Genomic DNA, 14,003 nt, shown 5'->3' with positions numbered 1-14,003 from the left:
CCTAACATACATATAATTGTTTTAAAAAAAAAGTTTATTAAAAGCTATAGTCATTACGTATTCTGTAAACAAATTTAGGCTATGTATAGTTTAACAGAGAATTATTCTCTGACTTGTGAATTTAGTTATGGGGAAAAAACTTTTTGTCAGGCCACTGATTTAAATGAATAGTTCTCAGACTTTTTGGTCTCAGGACCATTATGGTCTTATGAGGATTCAAAGAGCTTTTTTCATTATGTGAGTTCTATCTATGGATATTTACAGTATTACTGTTCTAGAAATTAAGATTGAGAAAATTTAAATATGTTTTATATTAGTTCATTTAACAAATAACTAAAAAATCCAATGCATGCTCACACCAAGAGCATAGTCTTATGAACAATAACTATGTTTTTGAAGACAAAATGATTCAGTGAGAGGAGAGGCACTCCTTCCCATTTTTGTAAATATCTTTTTTCCTCTGACTTAATAAGAGGCTGCTGGATTCTCATCCCTGCTCTGCATTCATTGAATCTGTTGTGATATCTCACATGATGTAGCCTCGGAAAAACTCCAGTGGACCCTCAAGAGAGAATGAGAGGGTACAGCAAATGACGTTTTCACATTTTTATGAAAATAGTTTTCAATAGCAGGACTCCACTCAGAGTCTCAGGGGTCCCCACTATTGACATCTTTACATTCATTCTCATAACCGTGCTGTCATCTAAGACAAACTAGGAAACTGAGGCTTGGGAAGGTAAAGAACTGGCCCAGGATCACACGGTGGTGACAGCAGGGCTGGGATTTGTCCGCAGGGAGTTGCCTGCCGGAGTGGGAGCTCTGCCACTATGTGAGTCCCATCTCAACAGCTCACACAATACTTAATAGTCATTTAATTTCTTCACTCATCCACTGCTCATGTTGATAGGATATTGTTCCCTTTAGACTTGTTTGAGGAACTTAACAAACTCAAAAGTAGTTATTGTTAATTTTTTTCAAATGTCTCAAGGCAGCCTTCTAATTCTTTTGGATTAATAAGAGGCATTTTAGAGTTTCAACAGTTATCAAATGACTCTTCTCATCCTTACAAATTGTAAGTTATTGGAAATGATCATAACACTGGCAAGAGATTGCTTTATTTTTTTTCTTTTGTTTTAAATACAGTTTGTTCTATTCTAACCCAATACTTGACATCCTAATAAATTTTGTTTTACTAAAAAAGCAAAAGACTAAAAGACCCAACAAACTCATTGTTTCAGTAAAGTACAAATGGATAGAAGAGAGAGAGTTTCATATTCACAGTAAAATATCATGTGGAAATTTTAATAAAGTTTTCCTTTTTTAAACCATAAGGATATAGCTATAAAAGCTACAACTACTGAGCAAAATCAAGCTCTGATTACATTCTCCCTTCCTACAAAACTGATGTCTTTTCCACTTAACCAGCAGCACTAATCAGTATGTCTAACTTGTGCCTATCACTTCATTTTCTAGAAGTCTCTTTTGTTATGGTAAATAAAACCCAGAGTCACAAACAAAGCAATTGCATTGGATAGCTGTTTTTTGTTGGTTATGTTATTGTCTCTATGTTTTTTTTTTTTTTTTTCATTTTTGCCTTTCCTCCTAGGTGTCAGTTGCAAGTCCTAGATCCCAATTAAGATTAATAAAATGTCCCACGTAATGTAATTTGCGTTTACTCGGTATTAGGTCAAATCATGACTATTCATGTTGTAAGAACTTAAGCAGCAGAAGAAATAAATGGCTGTTCTGATGTTCTCATATACATGCTAAAATATTAAAATATCTTTAAGCCCTCTGACATATAAACACTTTCTCATTGATCATTTTTTAGTAATTGTTAAGAGAAAACTCTAAATGCAAGCTCATCTCCAGGATAACTGCAGAAAAATAAATGAGAAGCTTACTTTAAATATTTCCCCCTCATCCCCCAAGTATCCCATTTAATCTTTCTTTTTTGCCTTGTGAATCCTAGAATAAATGATAGGGACAATTAAGATCATTCTTTCAAAGTTTTCAATTGACTAAAATATCTGGTTCCAGAGCAACAGTCTTTATAGGTTATAACAGATTCAAATAGCTGTTTGTACATTATTAGCCATATTTATCCTTAATTCTTTTACTCTGAATTGCCAAATTTTAGAATTTTTTTTCTTTCTTCTAAATTTAGGTGAGAATTGTTATTGTACATACTTTCCACTTTGATATTATATTATACTTTGAAAATAGCTCTGCGGAAGAGATTGGTAACATGGTAAAAATTGGGAGGAAAATTCTGAAATAGTATCTTCAAGAACTCTTAAAATTGAAAGTTTCCAACTGCAAAAAATATATATAATAATAAGCTTATAACAACCAGTTTATTATTATTACTTTTATTATTATTATTAGCAGTGGTCAAGTTTCTCAAAAATATATGCTTAGAAACAAAAGTTACCTGTATTTTGTTTGAATAAAATTTTAAAAATAATTTTTATATTTCTTTTCATACACTTGTGTTTGAATATTTTTCTCATCTAGTAAAATATCAAATACAATTAGATTAGCACAATTTTAGAAATATATACTATCTAGTTTCCACTAACGTACAATCACAACTTGCCAGTTCGTAAAAACAGAGCTTTTTGCTTTTTTTGGACTCAGCATTTTTAGTGGATATGATAATGATCTTATCAACAGGTCTGCTGATTCTCAGAATGGAGGAAAACAAAGTCTTTCACCTGGCAGGCCATCGCATTAATTCCAGGACTTTTATGGAAATATCTTGCCAAAGTAAGAAAAATGGTTCTTTTATATTTGGGTAAAATGAATCTGATAAAATAGTAAAACATGGAATTTTTCCCAATCCTTGCCAAATTGTTTGAGCTTTCTATAACATACAAAATTATTTCACTTTTTGTTTGAACAAAATAAAATTCTCAAGATGGAGATTTTGCTTGTAGGGCAATCTATAGATTTGACATGGTAACTGGGCTTAATGGCAAGATATGCAATTTTGGTTTTCTTTGCCACATCTATTTTAATCTAATTATATTTTAAAGGAGATTTCTTCATTGAATCTTTGGGATCAAAAGAGCTGTAAATGTACAAGTATTTGTTGGATATCACATGGAAAGCCATTATATGTGTCAACAGGGAGCAGTTCACTTACAAATTTGAATGCTTATGTTACCTGAGGGCTATCACATTTCTTTTTAAAAGAATGTTTCTTTTTCATAGCCTCATTTAAAGTAGACTTAAATTCCCCTTAGCACTTATTTTGTCACTAAAATAAAAGTTATCATTAATTTCCAAACATACCTCAAACCACTGTGAACCACAGGCAAGGTTAATGCCTAGAAACACACCTTCATCATTTTTATCGTCCTGTTAGGTTTGCCTTCTTATAACTGTGTAGGCATTTATTTATTTTTAAGGCAAACAATTTTGTGTATTACATAAATTAAAATACATTTTTGGATTGGTATTATTTGTCTTATTTGTTTTTATTTTTTAATATAACATTTATATATACTTAAAGTAAACATGATGACTTGATATATAGAAGCCTAGTAAAATAGTTAGACAGTCAAGCTAATTAACATATTAGGTCCTCACATAGTTACCCTATTATTTGGTGATGAGAGCACCTAAAGCAATCTAAATGTCTAAAACTGTGTGAATGTGGTAATCAAATTACAGTGCAACCACTCAACAGAACACCAATGATACAGTAATTTCCCTTTACCTGAGATTTTGCTTTTTGCAATTTCGGTTACCTGTGGTCCATCACGGTCCCGAAGCAGATTATCCTCCTTCTAACAGATCTTGACCTCCAGAAGGGCAAGAGTAGCCTAATGCTATGTCACAATGCCTATGTCATTCACATCACTTCACCTCATCATAAGAAGAGTAGAGTGTATAGATTTTTGAGAGAGAGAGAGATCACATTCACATAACTGACTATAGTATATTGTTATAATTGTTCTATTTTATTATTGGTTATTCTTGTTAATCTCTCACTGTGCCAAATTTGCAAATTAAACTTTATCATAGGTATGTATAGGAAGAAACATAGTATATATAGGGTTCAGTACTATCTGTGGTTTCAGGCATCCACTGGAGGAAGTCTTGGGACATATTCCCCCAGTAACTGGGAAATTCAAGAAGCTGAACTTCTAGCACAGATGAATCTAGACCTTCAATGAATATAGGTCTCTTTCTCCCAGCTGTTTCTCTTTCTATTGGCTTTATTCTTAGGTAAGTGCTTTTCATGCTGTGGCAAGACATCTAGAGATAAATCCCAGTTTTGTAACCTCCTGTGAAATTAAGTGCCTCTTCTTCACTGGCTCCACAACAATTTGGCTCTTCATTGGCCCAGGGTTTGGTCATATGCCCACAGTGAACTAAGCACTCTGACTCGTTAGCCAGCCTTGGGTCAAGAAACCAAACTTGGGAGCCAGGGGTACTAGCACATATACATGTACCCTGACTATGTTGGGATTTCCCATAAGCAAAATCAGAATGTTGTATCCAAACAGACATTGGATTCTGGGCAAAAATAGCAGATGTTTACTATAGTAGATATCAAATCATATCTTCTTCCCTCTGATAGAGCCTGATGCTTTCATTGATTTGCACACATGCACATAGTAGGGTCTCAGTAGGCAGTTGTTGTACGTATGTTTACAAATTGCCAGGAGCCTACAGGAATGTCCCCCCTCCCTTTTTTTCCCTCTGTAGGTGGGTGTCATTAATACAGGTGTGCAAACCCAACTGTTAACAGTAATTCCCATCTTGGCTTCCCTGTTTACCCCTACAGCACTATTGCAAATTGTTGCCATGAGAATATAGGTCTTCTTTCAAGAATATTATTACCATCACCACCTGCTTGTTGCGCAATATGCAAAAGTAAGTAACATCACAGTGGAAGTCACTGAGTGTAGTGGATGCTTACAGCAGCCTATCCAAATATATATCAACAGTTAGAGATGAAAACGTATTTTTTATACAGACACACTTAAACCAAATCACAGAGTCATCTTTTAACAAGAACAGGATAAACACTTACATCAATCCAACTAATTGCTAGGCTGACTTAACTACATACATGTTTAATATCACAAAGGAAAATAATATCCCTGTATAGAGAATGCTCAAGGCAATACTTTTTCTTAGTTTTTGGAACATAACTTCATTCTGTGGTATATTTTGTTCTAGTAATGATGAGCCAGTTCTAGGGGAAATAGAAGCAGAGAGAATGACAAGATTGGCTGCAAGGACTTGATTCTTGCAAATTTCCATCATCCCTACCATGACATGCCTTTTGTTAACCTCAAAAGATCATGCATGACCCAGTTGGGGTAGATATTTTTGCTCCATTGTGTATCCTACATAACGAGCGATTTGTGTTATGAATTTCTAGTCCTATTCTCCCAAACAGCATGATCTAATGTCTTCTTTAAGCACCAACCTTAAAGCAAGCCTTACTGTGTGCAGGTGGAAGGAATGCTTCTTTCTGGTCTTTACTGAAATTAGTCTGTGAGACCTTAGTTAGACACTGGATTATGACTTTAAGAAACAAAAAGCAAATAAACACACACAAGGCCCAAACAGAAACTCTAAGAACATTTTATATATTAAGAAAAAAGGTCCTTCTGAGCCCCCTTCTCCCTGCTCCAGATCCTTTTTCCATCAAAAAAAAAAAAAAAAGCCATATAAAAAGCATATAATCTTTTTTGTCTGTGGAAGTTTGCCCTCCTTGAGCAAACATTTTTGTGCCAGTCAGTTTAGTTCCCGGGGGTGGCGGGGGGGGAGACTGTTTTCTAATTGCTGTTCTTTAGGACCTGAATGTAGGAAACATTCGTGCTCCAGCTTCCTCCTTCATCTAAAAATGTGTTTGCAAAGTGCTCTCCAAGTGAAGCAAGGGCACTTAGATCTGCAGTGTGGAAAGAGGCAGAGGCTGGGCTGTAACTCACATTCTGTGTTTAGGCATATGGGAGTTCTAGAATTCATCTTCTCATCCAGGCCAAGGACCCTGATTACAGGAAAGTGTATTCACTTAGCCCTGGCACAATGTCTGAGACACTAATCTTAACCCATTCATTCACCCACTTCTTAATCCATTCAATTTTTGGGAAGCAGCTCCAGCTAAATGATGACCAGGATCAATAGTCTTCACATCTCCTTGCTTTGGTCAAATGTGGAGAATGACAAAATCTGCCACACAGGGTTTTTGTGAGGTATGAATCATTGATAAAAGCAGAGCTCTCAGCACAGAGCCTGGAACCCAAAGCCAAGCCTGGCATCCAGAACAAAGTTTTTCCTGAGAACACTACTTATTTTTGAGTAGAAAGAAAAACATGGCTTAAAAAATGAAGAAGGTGGAGATTTTTGCTGGATATTCTGTTGGCCCTGTCTAACGAAGTAGCCACTAGCCACATGCAGCTAGTTATGTTTAAATTGAAAGTGATTAAAGCTAACTAAAATTAGGCATTCAATTCCTCAGTCACATTAGCCGTAAGTCAAGTGCTCAATAGCTTGTACCTCAGTGACTACCAAATTAGAGAAGATACAGAACACCTCCATCCTCACAGCAAATACTCTCCATATAGGAATCTGTGTCGCTCTTTTGCTTAATTTGCCCTGTAAATTATTCATCCCCTTGTGTGCACAAAGCATCGTGTTTTATTCAGTGGGGTCACAAAGATGAATACCCCTACTTTGAAGAGACTTGCAAGCTTACCATCTAAAAAAAAATGTAAGACATGCTCATAATTAATGACAACACAGACACTGTGCGATGGCTCAATATTTAAGTGCAGTACATGGAACTAATAATATGGATCTCGACAAGAGTGAGGAGTGTCTACAAGAAAGAAGCTTCTGTTAAAGATAAAAACTGTAGGACTTTTAAAACTCAGTTACAAGTCAGCACGCAGTGATTGGGAGAGAATACTGGAGCAGCACCCAGACTTCACCTTCAAGATTTGTGAGTTTTACTCTAACTTAGCAAATTGGCATTTAAATTTCCTTACACCAGGCTTTTGAGGATGTAGCTATTGTCAGCCACAGTTTGATCACTTACAGAGCAAGGAATAAGGCCATGCCATGTGGAGAGCTCAACAAGTACTGCCACCCTTCAAAATTCATTTTAGACATTTCTGACGTGAGTTGGCTTTCCATGGGACGTACTCCACTTTCCAACTTGGTAAGCAAATAGAAAGATTTTGCGGTGGCTGGGAAGATTTTGTGGTGACTTTTGTGATGGTTATTAAAGAATACCCACAAGTGGCCTCAATTTCATCCATTTCCAAACAAGTGTACTTTTACTCAGAGGCAGAGGGTATGGAAATTCTCTATTTCCCCATTGTGGAACCCCCCAGTCTAGTGAGGGAGTCAGAGATGGCTAGTAGTCCCCCATATTGCTTCTTGTGCAGAGCAACAGAAATTCCTCTTTCAGTTAGGCTCATCATCACCTGTGAAAGTGGCCATTGTCGCAGTTCTTCACAACTGGTGTGGCCCTGAGTCTAAGATTAGCTAGCAGCGTAGACAAGAAACAGATATGTCTAACATCAAGGATGTTTTCTTGAATGATGCCCCCCTTTTAGTTTCATTTCTCCCCTTCCTGCTGGCATAATGAAGACCTGCTGGTGAGCCATTTGGTTGTTGCAGAAAGGGAGATACCCCAGAAATAGTGGAGCAATAAATCAGAAGGAGCCTGGATCCTGACACCATTGCAGAGCAGAGCTGCCTCATATGTTTGCATTTATATAGGAAAAGAGAACCTCTGATCTTCTTCAAGCTGTGTTTATTTGGGCCTCTGTTCTACTCAGCCCAACTAGTCACATAATAAAGCCTGTCATTAAAAAAGAAACTGGTACTTGTTAATCACTCAGCATTATTATTGTTTAAAAATACTAGTAGAGGGAACCCTGGGTGGCTCAGCGGTATAGAGCCTGCCTTCGGCCCAGGGCCTGATCCTAGAGACTCAGGGTCGAGTCCCACGTCCAGCTCCCTGCGTGGAGCCTGCTTCTCCCTCTGCCTGTGTCTCTGCCTCTCTCTCTCTCTATGTCTCTCATGAATAAATCAATAAAATCTTAAAAAAAAAAGAGATTTATTTATTTATCTGAGCGGGGAGGGGCAGAGGGTGAAGGAGAGAAATCCTCAAGCAGAATCCCCATTGAGCTCAGAGCTGGATGCAGGACTCGATCCCAGGACCCCGAGCTCATGACCTGAGCTGAGAGCAAGAGCTGACACTTAATTGGCTGAGCCACTCAGGTGCCCCTGAAGTTATTTTTTTGATTGAAAATATATACTGCTATTTGATATTCCTACAAATCTTCATCCAGTAAAACTCTTAAAGCCCACATGAACAGTTAATTGGTACACTTTGCTTTAAAGTTTGCCAAACTACATATATCTAAACTTTTTCCGCAAGACAATCAGGGCCTTGCCATTTCAAGATACAAATTAGACAATGTTTAAAAAGAGTCCTTTCTTATCCATGTTACTCAGATGTCAGCTTGGGTCACCTTGCCCTTAAGAAGTCCAATGCCTTCCCCCAAATTCCTTTAATTTGTAGGTGTTTGGTTTCTTTTAGCTACAGCTGACTCATCTGGCTCTGGTTTCTGCCATGTGCCAGGGTTGTCCAATCTGTCTCTGGCAGCTGGGCAGTTCTCCCTGCAGAGCCCCTCTCCCTTGGTTCCCTTTCCTCTGAAGACCACTCTCGTGCCACAGCTGTGTGCGTTAACTAGAGGTCTAATGGCAACAGTAAAAGGATATGGAATCATCCCACAGTTAATTTCGAACTGTATATTAGACTGCCTCGTTCTTCAAAAGCCCTCTTGGCCTCTTTCACCAACTGAGGTTCCAGTTACCCACCACTCTGGCCTCTACATTATTCTTTCTCCTGTTTTTCTCAACTAGGTCTAGTTGACTTCTTGGACAGAGTGGTTTGTTTTCCCATTGTAGGGAATATCTAATCCGTGTCCTCAGGCTCACACTTTCCTTTTCTAAATATTTTGTCACAATATTTTCCTAAAAATGGCTGTAGTCTAGTGCCTACTGACTACATTTAGACCCATCAACTATTCTCATGGGTGAAATGAAATTCGATCTATCTCATTTTGTGGTTAGATAGTTTACTTTTTTGGTTTATGACTTCATTGTTTAAATTTTAGGAAAATTTTATAATGTGCTAGTTTTTAAAAAAAAAATAGAATAGAATACAATTTAATATATTGTAATCTCAAACCTCTATGGCACTGTCTTAATATTATTGCTTTACTTCCAAATGCAATCATGCTTATCTTACCTCCTTCTGCTATCTGTACTCTCTGAAGGATCATTTCCATGAGAGTGATAGAAAGTCTTTAAGATCTTGACCTTGAGCGCTCCAATGTGACTCCAGCTTCAGATTTCCTACAACTCCATGTCCTCAGGAATGGCTCTTTGTACCTCATCTGGCAGTAAATACTAGCTCTCCTTTTGCATTCTGTTATGTCCACTTCACTTACCTCCTTATTAAGCCCTGACTCCACACACTTATTCAAATGCATTTCTTGCCATTGCAAAATTCTCGGCTTCTGCCATTTTCCTTTCTCCCTGAATTTTGGAGACATATTCTATATCTTGCCTTCACATCTTCTGTAGCTGCGAAATACCCCTCAGTTGCGAAAAAGTATTTAAGGTGTCATTTTTTTTAACTTGTAAAAGAACCCAATTTGTTTCTCCGTAGCAGATTTCCAGAGATTCAAGGCCAAATATAAGAAGCTTCTGGTTATAGAATCCCGTTCAAGATAATATCCATTTTTCTCTGCTAGTCATATTTGCTGTTTATGTAAGTTATTAATGTTCCCATTAGAACTTGGAAGATTGATCATATTGTTCCCCTCTTTTCCACTTGGCCCTCTGGAGGAAAAAGTTAGATTTAAAATAGCAATTTAAGGCTGATTTTTGGGGCACCTCGGTGGCTCAGTCAGTTAAGCGTCTGACCCTTGATTTTGGCTCAGGTCATGATCTCAGGGTCCTGAGATCGACCCCTGCATCAGGCTCTGTGCTCAGCAGGAAGTCTGCTTGAGATTCTTTCTCTCTCTCTCCCTCTCCTTCTGCCCCTCTCTGAACTCACTCTCTCTCTCTATCTATCTAAAATAAATTTTAAAATTTTTAAAAAATGGTGTTAAGACTGATTTTTGAACATGTTCAAAGGACATTTGCTATTGGTCAATTTCTATACCCCTCTGACACCAATGACCAATAGGACCTATTGGCTCCTGTGTTCCTTCTTGGGTCCTGTCATGTTAGATTTAGGATTTGGGAGGGCAGAGAATTTAAGAGAGAAGGTTTTATTTTCAACATTCTGGTATGCACAAGGACTTTTAAATGCCTTATTAAGATTTTATAAATGGGTTATTAAAGTACAAGTAAGTACTTACTTGGTAATGAGTATTTTAACTTATTTACTTTTCAGAGTAAGAATTAAAAAACAAATTTTGTCAAATCATTTGCCAGAAAACAGCCCACAACCCTACCAGTACCTGTGGAGACCAAGGTTCATCCCACCCTGCCCATAACCACTAAAACCCCTTCTTGTCAGCTTGCAATCCAATCATGAGCAGCTCAGTGGGTAAGTGAGAGTTGTGTATGGTGTATATGCAGGGAAAGGAATTAGCACTCAAAATGTTTCGTGTATATGCTCTCATTTATATCCTCACTTGCAAGGCAGGAAATAGCACAGCTCCATTGCAGACTGCAGGATTTATAGAAACCTTCCCAAGAACGCCGAGGCGTGTTCAGCTGTGAGCACTAGCTTAGGTCACTTGGTCCCTCTTCCTCCGGTCAGTCTTTTCACAGAAATATAGCTGGCACTATACTTCATTTCTTCTGAATTTCTATAGTTATTTTAGCCTACCACATAATGTAAACCTCAATTATATGCTTTTTTATGTTAATATTGTAATTGTGCATGTGAGGAGCTTTCAAGACATCGGAAGGGGAACAGAAAAGCTTAAAATGGAATGTTGGCTTGCTCTTAACTACCCATTTGGCTCTGCCCAAATCACATCCTCTCTGAACCTCGGTTGCTCGTGTGAAAAATGAGAAAACAAAACTTAACTTTGCTCAGTTTTTGAATGATTTTATGTAAAGGCAACTTTTGCAAGTATTCCCTAGACAAATATTAGCTATTATAAGTTGTCACATATTTTATTTTTATCCCCTTCAATATAAATGGTATATTCAGAAAGTGTGTATTAAAAATTAGGAAGGGTCTGAGACTTTACCCTACTTGCAAGCTAATAATTTAGCCTGTCACAGTTTCATGGATGCTCATGGTAAACATAATACCCCTGGATCAGAAACAAAAGACAATTTATTACTGATAGCAATGGCAGTGGACAGATTATCAACATTTTGATATCAGTTCTTCAAGTACCAATTCCCACAGTGAAGAAATCCAGAAAATGTCTGTAAATACAGTGAGTTGCTTTACAGGGGGGGAACCAGTTCTTTTTAAAGGCAAGTAAGTATGTCTGCCATTTGTTCTATAGGGAGCTTTTTCCCAAAGTTGTAAGAAACCTACCCTTAATTCTGAAGGACCTTAACTCCACCTCTCAAGACTGCTATACAAACACCCTTAAAAATATAGTAGGAAGAGGGACGCCCAGGTGGCTCAGCGGTTGAGTGTCTGCCTTTGGCTCAGAGCATGATCCTGAAGTCCCAGGATCGAATCCCACATCAGGCTCCCTGCTTGGAGTCTGCTTCTCCCTTTGCCTATGTCTCTGCCTCTCTCTGTGTGTCTTTCATGAACAAATAAATAAAATCTTAAAAAAAAAAAAAACATAGTGGGAAGAATAAAAGGTAATCCATGCCTTGCTCACAAAACATACAAAAGTATCAGAGACTTACGGAATATTGTCTTGTAGCAGTATGCTTTATGATTTATAATCAAAAGACAACTTTAAAATTTAATTACTGAGTTCCTGCTATAGTTGAATAATTGGGATATTGTCATTCTACGGTATACAACAAAAAAGCTAAAAAAATATGCGCGGCAATGGTTTTCATACATTGGATAACAGAAAACAGAAGGCTCTGATCACTGAGAGAAGAAAAATGAATGAGTGGAGCCCTGCAATTGCTCTGGTTCTGTATTCACAGGCTTTCCTGGGCCTTTATAGAGGTAGGGACCAGATGGAGCTATTCCAAATAAAGCATACAGACTTGCTGAATTAGCAAGATAGAGCTCAGGAAAGCATGCCTGGAATTTTTAGGGAAGACTATCCAAGAAAAGGGAGATCCATAGAGAGAAAGCTCCAAAGATCAGCATAAAGATTCTCTTTTAGATGGCAGCTGAATATTATGCATATACATAGGATAAAACCCTACGAGGCTAGGCAAAAAAAAAAAAAAAAAAAAAAAAAAAAAGATTGTGGAGTCATAAGTAGTTCCTAGAGCTCTCACAGATCTGGGAGACCTTCAAGTTCTAACCACCCGGAGTAGAGCATCCTTGTTAAATACCTGAACCAGAAAAATCACGCCTTAGTAGCAGAACTAAACTTCCATTAGTTTAAAGCTACTCTAGATTCTCTTTTTTAAAAAGCTTGAAAACAAGCCTCCAAATGATAAATTGGTAACAGTAATTTACTATCTGTTAGAACAAAAGCCAACAGTCTTTGAGGAATACAATAAAATCTAGAACTTGAGAACATGAAAACACAATCCATAAAAATTTCTACACATATAAAGAAGCAGAAAATGTGACACATTAACAGGAAAAACTAGAAATAATGTAACACATTACCAGCCAATAAAAAAACATCCAGAAATGACAGAGATGATAGAATTAACAGAAGTTTAAAGCACTTAATAAATATATTTTTAAAATGTTCAAGAATTGGGGCGCCTCAGTGGCTCAGTCTGTTGAGCATCTGCCTTCAGCTCAAGTCATGGTCCCAGAGTTCTGGGATCAAGCCCTGCATCTGGCTCCCTGCTCAGCAGGGAGTCTACTCTCCTTCCTCCCTCCGTTCCCCTTCTTGTGCTCTCTTTCTCTCTCTCTCTTGGTCTCACTCTCTCTCTGAAATAAATAAATAAAATCTTTTAAATAATTAAAATAAAAAACAAAATGTTCAAGTATTTAAAAAGAAAGCATATGCATAATGAATAGAAAAATGGAAGATGTTTTTTAAATTTCCAAATGGAAAGGCACCTGGGTGGTTCAATCAATTAAGTAACCAATATTCGGTTTGGGCTCAAGTCATGATTTCAGGGTTGTGACATTGAGTCCCATCTTGGACTCTGTGCTGAGCATGGAATGTGATTAAGTTTCTCTCTCTCCTCTCCCTCACCCCTTCCCCCTTTCCCCCAGGCATGCCTGTGCTCATTCTCTCTCTCTCTCTCTCTCTCTCTCTCTCTCTCTCAAAAAAGAAGTTCCAAACGGACCTTCTAAGGATGAAAAATACAATATCTCAAATTAAAAATTCACTTTAAGAGATTAAAAGCAAGTTAGAAATTGTGAAAGAAATGGTCAGTGAACTTGAAAATATAGCAGTCAAAATTATCCATGATAAAGCAAAGAGGAAAAAAAGACTAAAAACTGTAATAGAGCCTCTGTGAACTGTTGGAGACATTACGTGTAAGTAGAAGCCCAGACGAGAGAAGAGAGGAAAAGTATTTGAAGATGCAACAGGTAAAAATTTTCCAAATTTAATGAAAGCTATAAACTTACAGATCTTAGATTCTCAACGAACCCAAGCAGGATAAATAGAGAATTTTGAAAACTGCTAATTAAAGAAAAAAAATAAAAGCCACCAGAGGAGACATTATATACAGAAAAGTAAGAATAAGAATTATAGCACAGGGGTACCTGGGTGGCTCAGTGGTTGAGCATCTGCCTTTGGCTCAGGTCGTGATCCCAGAATCCTGGGATCAAGTCCTGCATCACGCTCCACGGGGAGCCTGCTTCTCCCTCTGTCTATGTCTCTGCTTCTCTCTGCGTGTCTTTCATGAATATATAAATAAAATCTTTA

At 37.4% G+C, this 14,003-nt stretch overlaps 1 long non-coding RNA gene across 3 annotated transcripts in view; it reads left to right on the top strand.

Annotated features, from left to right (window-relative positions):
• Nucleotides 1–7,833, top strand: part of LOC144297041 (uncharacterized) — a 99,257-nt gene extending 91,424 nt beyond the window's left edge. For 2 of the 3 annotated variants that reach the window (XR_013364079.1, XR_013364078.1), the window contains 3 exons: nt 2,677–2,769; nt 4,089–4,236; nt 4,799–7,833. This is a non-coding gene — a long non-coding RNA (uncharacterized LOC144297041). Of the gene's footprint in view, nt 1–2,676; nt 2,843–4,088; nt 4,237–4,798 lie in introns of those variants that run through there. The other variant, XR_013364081.1, reaches the window with a different exon arrangement.
• The last annotated feature ends 6,170 nt before the right edge of the window (nt 7,834–14,003 follow it).

This window comes from Canis aureus, chromosome 25, assembly GCF_053574225.1.
Source record: "Canis aureus isolate CA01 chromosome 25, VMU_Caureus_v.1.0, whole genome shotgun sequence".
Lineage (NCBI taxonomy): Eukaryota > Metazoa > Chordata > Mammalia > Carnivora > Canidae > Canis > Canis aureus.
This window is presented reverse-complemented; position numbering and strand designations above follow the sequence as displayed.